Below are 7,868 nucleotides of genomic sequence, written 5' to 3'. Positions count from 1 at the left end.
AGAGAGAGAGAGAGAGAGAGAGAGAGAGAAAGTGTGGGGAATGGCAGTATGTATACATCTGCAATCCCAGCACCAAGGAGGCAGAGGCAGAAGGACAAAGGCGTTAATGCCCATCCTTGGCTGCATAGTTAAGTTTGAGGCCAACCTGGGTCACAGGAGACCCTATTTCAAGAAATCACCACCACTATTGTCAACAACAACACAATAATAATGATGATGATGATGACCCCAGTACTACTGTCACCAAAAAGAAAAAAAAAAAAGAAAGAAAAAAATCTTTACATCAGAGCTTCCAGGTATGACAGAGTTCATACACTAAACCAGTCACAGACATCCAGGTGTCTCAGCTGGGTTTACTATACAGATGATTGTGACAAACCTCATATAGCTCATCCACTGTAGGAAAGTGATGTGGTTCACACTTAAATATGTGTGTGAGTGTTTGCCTATATGTTATGTTTGTGTACCACATTTGTACTTGGTGTCTGCAGAGGCTACAAGAGGGCGCTGGAGCCCCTGGAACTGGAGTTGTTGGTTATAAGCTGTCATGTTGGTCCTGGGTCCAACTAGGGTCCCCTGCAAGAGTAGTAAGTGCTCTTAATCACCGAGCCATCTCTCCAGTCCATGGTTTATTATGCTTTAAAAAAAAATTACTGGATCCATTTGTCTGCGTGCTTGATTTCTTCATCTCTTTCCCTCCACATATAACTAAATTATACTTTGCAATGATTTATATATCCCAGATCTGTCTAAAATCTTCTCTGGAACTTCTCAGAGCCTGCCTCTAACAAAGTGTGTGTGTGTGTGTGTGTGTGTGTATGTGTGTGTGTGTGTGGTGTGTGTGTGTACATTTTAAAAAAATTAAAAATAAAAATAAAACCTGGTCTCATATTTGCAGTAAGTTTTCAAATGAAAAATGTTGTAGTTTAAATAATCCCCCGCAGACTTGGGTATTTGAACCATTGGTCCCAGTTGATGGCACTGTTTGGGGAGGTTATGGAACCTGCGGGATGTGGAGCCTGGCTGGAGCCAGGCTGTGCGTGTTACAGTCTTTCCCAGCGCCCTGCTTGCTCTCTGCTTTGTGCCTGTGGTTGAGAGTGAGAGTTCTCCTGCCATGCCTGCCGCTTGCTGCTGCCTCTCCCCGCCGTGAGAAGCCCAAATAAACCCTTCCTTCTATATGTTATTAAATAGTGATATTTTATCACAGCAACAGAAAAGTAACTAAAACAAAAATGAATCTGAAATGATTTGCATTGTGTTGTGAGAATCTCATCCTTGCAACATCATAAGTGACCACTCCAAAAGTTCTTGGTGAATACCAGGTTCTCTTAGCACTGGGAGAGGAGCCGTGCTCGGGCTCCAGGGTAGGATTTGGTGCTAGACTGACCCTGGTTTACTCATTACTGTGTGACTTCCATAAGGGCCTCAAAGTCTACAACTTTTTTTTAAGTTAGTAATACCAAGATTAAATATGATTACACAGGGCCCAGCAGGATGGCTCAGTGTGTAGAGGTGCTTCGTATAGCAAGCCTTCAACCTGAGTTCCACTGAACCCATGGGAAGAAAGAACCCCACAGTTGTCCTATGACCTCCACACATGCACTATGACACACCAACCCACTTACACACATCATAAGCACACATTCAAATACACACAATAATAAAAAAAATTTAAGTAGATGATTGTATAGACAGAGGGTTATGTGTTATATATAGCATGTAGACACAACATCTTCTCATCGTTGACCCTCCCAGGAGGACCAACTGGAAGCCTTTTACTGAAGGGGTTCTAGATGGACTAGATGTCCCCTGGAGTGGGGAATGACAAGAAGGCCCAAACCCAACCACCTGTCCTGTACCCATTTGACAAAGCTACTATCCAGATTGTCGTCCACATTCTCTTCTCTCCGCTCAGGTGAGCAGAGAGCACGTCCATAGAGCTGGGCCTGGCACCCAGACTAGAATAAAGTATGATGGCTGCTCTAAATCTCCCAAACTACCCTCTTGGGGCTCTCCTTAATCCTTATCCCCTTCTCACAGAAGAGTGAGAGATGCCCCTTGTTTACATACACTATACTGTTCTCATAAGATCAAGAACCTCTCTCCATTTATCTCCACAGCCTGGTGGAGTTCTGTTGAGGGCCATTTCCCAGAGCCTGCTGTCTATAACCGGGGGAGCATAGTGGTCATTTCACATCTGCCCCTGTGCTCCTTAAGTAAGATTTAATCCTGTTGTTTAAACCTGTGTCCTTGTTTCTCTCCTCCCTTGTTCTCTCCATTACTGAAAAGGTTATTAAAGACCTCTAAATAAGACGTAGGGTGTGCGGATACCCATGCCTGCCTATATATAATCCCAGTACTCGGAAGACCAGCTGGGGCTACAAAGCAAGGCCTTGTTTTACTTTGACACTTATTTGTGTGCTCATGTGTAAGTTCGTATTTCTTTACTTAAAATATAATTACATCATTTCCTCCATCCCTTTCTTCTCTCCAATCCTTACCTTATACCCTCTGACACTTTTTATAAATTATCTCTACCTTTATAACTGCTTCTTACCTTAAAATTGTTATGTGTAGGTTGGCCTAGAATTCATGGAACAGTGCCCAGGTGCCTGGGACAAGAGAGAGAGAGAGAGAGAGAGAGAGAGAGAGAGAGAGACTGAGACTTCTAGACTGACTGGCTTTCTTGAAGGACAGAGGGAGAGGAAAGACTCTGAGGGAGGGACTCAGGGATAGGAAGACAGATTCTGGACAGTTGAGCTTGAAGGACCCACACTCACCTGGATGCAGCTCTCCAATCTGCAATTGATCGCTTTGGTTTGGATAAGGTATGAAGTATGAAGTTGAGACTATCTTCCACAGGGCTAGTGGTAGACACTGTGGGACATGGAACAACTGCCCAGGGAGAGAAAGAATTATACAAGAAAAGCCAGAAACACAGGACTCTGGGAACTTGTTCCTGCTCGTGGGCCTTGCCTAGTGTACTCAGTCTTGAGGCAGGGCCCTCCTTCTGCATTTTCCAACACTGGAGGACTGGCAGAGAGACTCCAGGAAGGAGACCTGGAGAGTGTGACAGTCTAGAGGAAGCTGAAGGTGACTGGGGACCCCAGAACATCAAGACAGTTGGGGCACACAGGATTTTTTTTCCAAATGCAGATGGAATTTCCCCTCAGCCTCTGCTGTCCTGCATTTGCACCAGGCAAAGCACAATGGCACTGATTCTGTGGGTGCAGCATGAGTGTCTCAGGCAGACCCTGAGGCAGCAGGCAGAGGGCCTGAGGAAGGAGGCGGGACAGAGGAGGCCACTGCCATTCTTGGTATGGCTCTCTCTCCCAGAGCACAGCCCTGTCAGGCCTCACTCTGGACAGCTTATAAGGCCTGGTGTAATTTTTGTTTATGCAAGTATGGCCTAAAAGGAACAAATCCATGGTCCAGAGTCTGTTACCACTGAATCCTTCTGCATACATTTTTCAAATGATAATTCACTCTACCCACCCTCCATCCACGCCCCGCAAGGCTGGTTTATTAAAAAAAACCCACCTTATATGGTAATATTGCTACCACACCGTCAGCTGGCCTTTTTAGGGACTCTGTTTAAAGAAGATCCGCCTTGGGGGTTTTATATTGCTCTGGTATTTCTGCCAAAGACGCCACGGCCTTCAGTCTCTCGGAGAAGGACTTCTCACACCCTTGGTGAGTACTGACTTGCTTCTGCAGCCTCTTCCTTTTGGGGGAAGCCAGGCCTCCTGTGTGCCTGTAGAACTCCAGATTCGCTTGGTTTCTATGACACTGGCCCAGGTCACACGTCAAGGCCCTTGGTGGCAGTGGTACCTGGTACACTGCTGTCTGCTGGGAAAGGCATTCCTGACCAGAGGGCAGCTTGGGGACAGGACAGTTTGGGGACCCCCCAAGGTATGGCTCCTCTAGTCTACAACTGTCCTGTTCTCCCTATCAGAGGTCAGCATGTCAGGGAGCCTGTTTTAGGGGGAAACTGCAGAAAAGCAGCTTCCTCCTGGGTATTCAGGCCATAGCCAACAGTGGCCCTGGTATCCATGAGCTACCTATATCAGGAATAGGAAGGAACATCCTTCACTTGGCTTTGGTTGGTCTTTCTCTCCTCCAAATTTGGGCTTAGCTGAGGTGAATGAAGAACTTTCAAGTTATCAGAAAGCTGTAAGGTCGTCATGAGATGAGGAAAGTCGGATGTGAGAGAATAAATACCCTGTGGCTTCGTGATGTTTTCGAGATATAAGGCCCAGGACATTTAAGCAACTTTTCTAAAAGATGTACACGTGCAGATCACGGTGGCTCATGCTTGTATTCTGAGTACTTGGAAACCTAGAGCAGGTGAATTCCCCCAAGTTCAAAGCCAGCTTGGGTTACTTAGTGAGTTCCAAGACAACCTGGGTCTCAGTGTGAGACTCTGTCTCAAACAAAACGAAGCAACTCACACCAGCTGTGAAATAACACCATCCCTGCAACACACACACACACACACACACACACACACACACATACACACACACGCATGCATGCACAGGCCTCCACCACTTTTGTGAGCTGTATCCAAGTGGGGCAGGCTGGGGGCAAGCTGATCTTGGAAACAAGCAGCCTAGTGCCCAGGGTTATCAAGTGACCTCCATTGGTTCTCCCAATAGCACGGATACCCAGAATATCTCCCTAGTGAGGAGTGAATGTGTATAGTATAGCACCCAGCCCAACCATTTAGATTTCAAGTCCTAGGAATTTTAGAGGGCTAGGTAGATCAGTCCTTTGGTTAGTGACCTTAGATACCATAGGCTGTATACACCGCATCCAGCTGGCTCAACAGAGCTGGAGGTCTAACCAAGAGCTGAACTGAGACCCGGGGGGGGGGGCTGGATGAGGAGCAGAAGAGCAGGTGTAACCACCTTATGTGTGATTACACAATCCTGGGGAAGGGAGGAAAGGAGGGGGAGGAAGGAGGATCAAGATGTAGGGTAATCCCTGCTATGTAGTGAGTTCAAGGTCTACCTGGGCTATATGAAACCCTTCCACAAAAAAAAAAAAAAAAAAAACCCAAAAAACAAAAAACAAAAACAGAAAGCCACCAGTCTACCAATGAATCAATAAGAAATATTTCCAACCAGAAGTCATATTTTTCTTTCGAGACAGGGTCTCATTATGTAGCCCTTGCTGGCTGAAACTCCCTATGTAGACCAGGCTGGCTTCAACTCACAGAGATCCACCTAAGTACTACAATTAAACTAGGCACCATCATGTTTAATTGTATGACTGGCTATGAGCCTAGTAAAGACACCCTGAACTCAGAGTGCCACCTCCTACTGTGACAGTACTTTCCAAGAAATGATCTCTCCATGATAGCCTTTCTGGTCATGTGTGTGTCAGGGACCTTTGTATCAATATAGTGAATCACCCGGGACAGATAAATTATAAACGAAAAAGGGTTTACTTTATCTGCCAGTTTTGAGGCTCTAGTCTGTGATCAAATTGACCCCATTGCTTTGGTCTGCAAGTCCTGCTGGGAACACAGGCTAGAACAAAACTGCTCGCTTCACAGGCACAGGGGACGAGAGTGAGGGAAAGCCACGTTCTACAGCCACCTTTAAGGGAACACCCCCAGTGACTCAACAACCTTTTACTAAGCCTCATCTTGTAAAGACACCACCCTAGGAATAAAGCTTTAGCATATGGGCTTCTTGGGTACACCCAACAACCCAACTATAGGAGCATGTTTTGATGTCAGTCAAGAGCAAACTGGCAGGTGACTACATGTCACCCGAGGCCCTCACTCCAGCTAAATACCCAAGCGTCATTTGAATCCTATCTCCCTGAGCCCTCCTTTTCAGGGATGAGACTCTCTGCTAAAATGGAAACATCTTGGGGAACTGGCACAAATTCATTTTTCAGTAGCCATCGGTTTCTGAAATGGAGGGGGAATTCTTTCAGTGGATAATCTCCATCCCAAAAGTTAGTGTTGACAGCGAAGACTGAGAGATTAATAAAAAGGTTTATTACTTGTGACACCGGGTGAAAGGGATTGGCAGAATTTTCTGAAGATGTTCAGAGAGCGTGTTCTTAGGCTTTGGAGACTGAAGGTCTGTCACCACCACCCCCGGCCCACAAAATGAATCATGGGCCACATGGGCATAAACTGGTGTGCCTGGGTCTCAGTAAAACAGCATGCAGAGGACAGTGAGCATTTCACTCCTGTGATTCCAGCACTGGAGGCAGAGGCAAGAGGAGCGGGGATTCAAGGTTGTACTCAGCTACATAGTGACCTCAGGGACAGCCCAGCTAAGGGATAAAATAATAGACACAGACACAAACCCTGAATCTTACAGAACTGTCACAGGTCATGAACTACTAGTCTTCTATTGCTTTCCTTCAACCATTTTTTAAAATAAATGTTTCGTTTTAACTTTATTCTTATTTGCATATGTGTATGAATTAGTGTATGTATATTAGTGTGTGTGTATTAGTGTGTGTGTGTGTGTGTGTGTGTGTGTGTGTTATGCATGTATGTGCAGGTATATGTGCATGTGCTCTAGTGGTGGCAGATGTGTGCCTTTGGTGGCCATCAATCGGTTGACATTTGGTGTCCTCTATCACTTTCTAATTTATTTTTGAGGCTAGATCTCTCACTGAACCTGGAGCTGACTCTGCTAGCCTGGCAGACTGGCCACTAAGCTTACTCTGGGGGTTCTCCCATCTCCATCTGCCCAGCACTGGGATTTCAGGGCAGCTGGCCACAACCCTGGCTTTTATATGGAACAAGGGATCTAAACTAAGGTCCACAAATATGCACAACATGCACTTTGCCCACTGAGCCACCTACCAAGCCTATTCAACCATTCAAAAGATATAAAGAAGCACTTTAACTTTCAGTCTATAAGGAAGTAGGCCAGAGTTTGTATATTCTGTGTTAAAATCTGTACAGCCCTTTAATATCCTTATGTATGTTTAACCCAGCTTCCTTTTTTTCAAAGTAGTTTTTATGTTTTTTTAAAGTTTATTTGTTTTGTTTTATGTACACAATGTTTTGCCTGCATCTATGTATGTACACCATGTGTGTGCCTGGTGCCCTCAGAGGTCTGAAGAGGGCATAGGATCTTCGGAAACTGGAGTTACAGATGGTGGGAGCCACTGTGTGGGTGATTGGAACTGAACTTGGGTCTTTTGCAAGAACAGCAAGTGCTCTTTACCATGGGATCTTCTTTCCATCCTCAAATCTTTTTCTTGTATGACAAGTGTTCTCTTTTCTATTTTGTAGTGGAAGAAACTGGAGGCCAAGGAGGGAAATGGGGCAGGGCTGTGGGGACAGAATCCCCGGGGAGGATAAGGGTCAGGGTCCATAAGGAGAGGTGAGACACCAGGGTCAAACCTTTGTAGTGGTGAAGGTGTTCCCACACCTCTGTCCTCCTGCTGAGCTTCGGTCCACCATCCATCAGTGAGAGAGCCAACTAGCCACACTCATTCTGTCTGGCTCCGGGCTGCCTTTTGGAAAGAGTAAAACCCAAGGCCACGTTTCTAACTGTGTGAGACTCTCTCAATGAAGTACAGATGAGGTGCATGCTGAAGTGGTCACAATTTGTGCAGCTTTCTGTGAGTGCAAAGTGGGTGGGACCCCAGAAAACCACAGGTTCCAGATCAGCTGCCATACTCTGGATCATCCACAAATGACTAGAAGGGTCAAGAATTCCCCCTGACAGATACATGGCAGGAGATGGCCCACCTCCCCTCTGGGCCTCTAACTCTCTCATCTGCCTTCAGCACCCTACCTCATCGCTGCCTCCTGCCTCTGCCTCTCCTGCCTCTGCCTCTGCCTCTGCCTCTGCCTCTGCCTCTGCCTCTGCCTCTGCCTCTGC

At 46.2% G+C, this 7,868-nt stretch overlaps 1 protein-coding gene across 1 annotated transcript in view; it reads left to right on the top strand.

Moving 5' to 3' along the window:
- Nucleotides 1-3,627: 3,627 nt before the first annotated feature.
- The window catches only part of Actg2 (actin gamma 2, smooth muscle), a 26,335-nt gene continuing 22,094 nt past the window's right edge, over nt 3,628-7,868 (top strand). Inside the window, exon 1 of the mRNA XM_021191767.2 lies at nt 3,628-3,693. The gene's annotated coding sequence lies outside the window, so the exon portion shown is untranslated. The remainder of the gene's footprint in view (nt 3,694-7,868) is intronic.

This window comes from Mus pahari, chromosome 2 (assembly GCF_900095145.1).
Source record: "Mus pahari chromosome 2, PAHARI_EIJ_v1.1, whole genome shotgun sequence".
NCBI classification, from domain to species: domain Eukaryota; kingdom Metazoa; phylum Chordata; class Mammalia; order Rodentia; family Muridae; genus Mus; species Mus pahari.
Note: the sequence above shows the minus strand (reverse complement) of the source record. Positions and strands in the feature narration are given on the sequence as shown.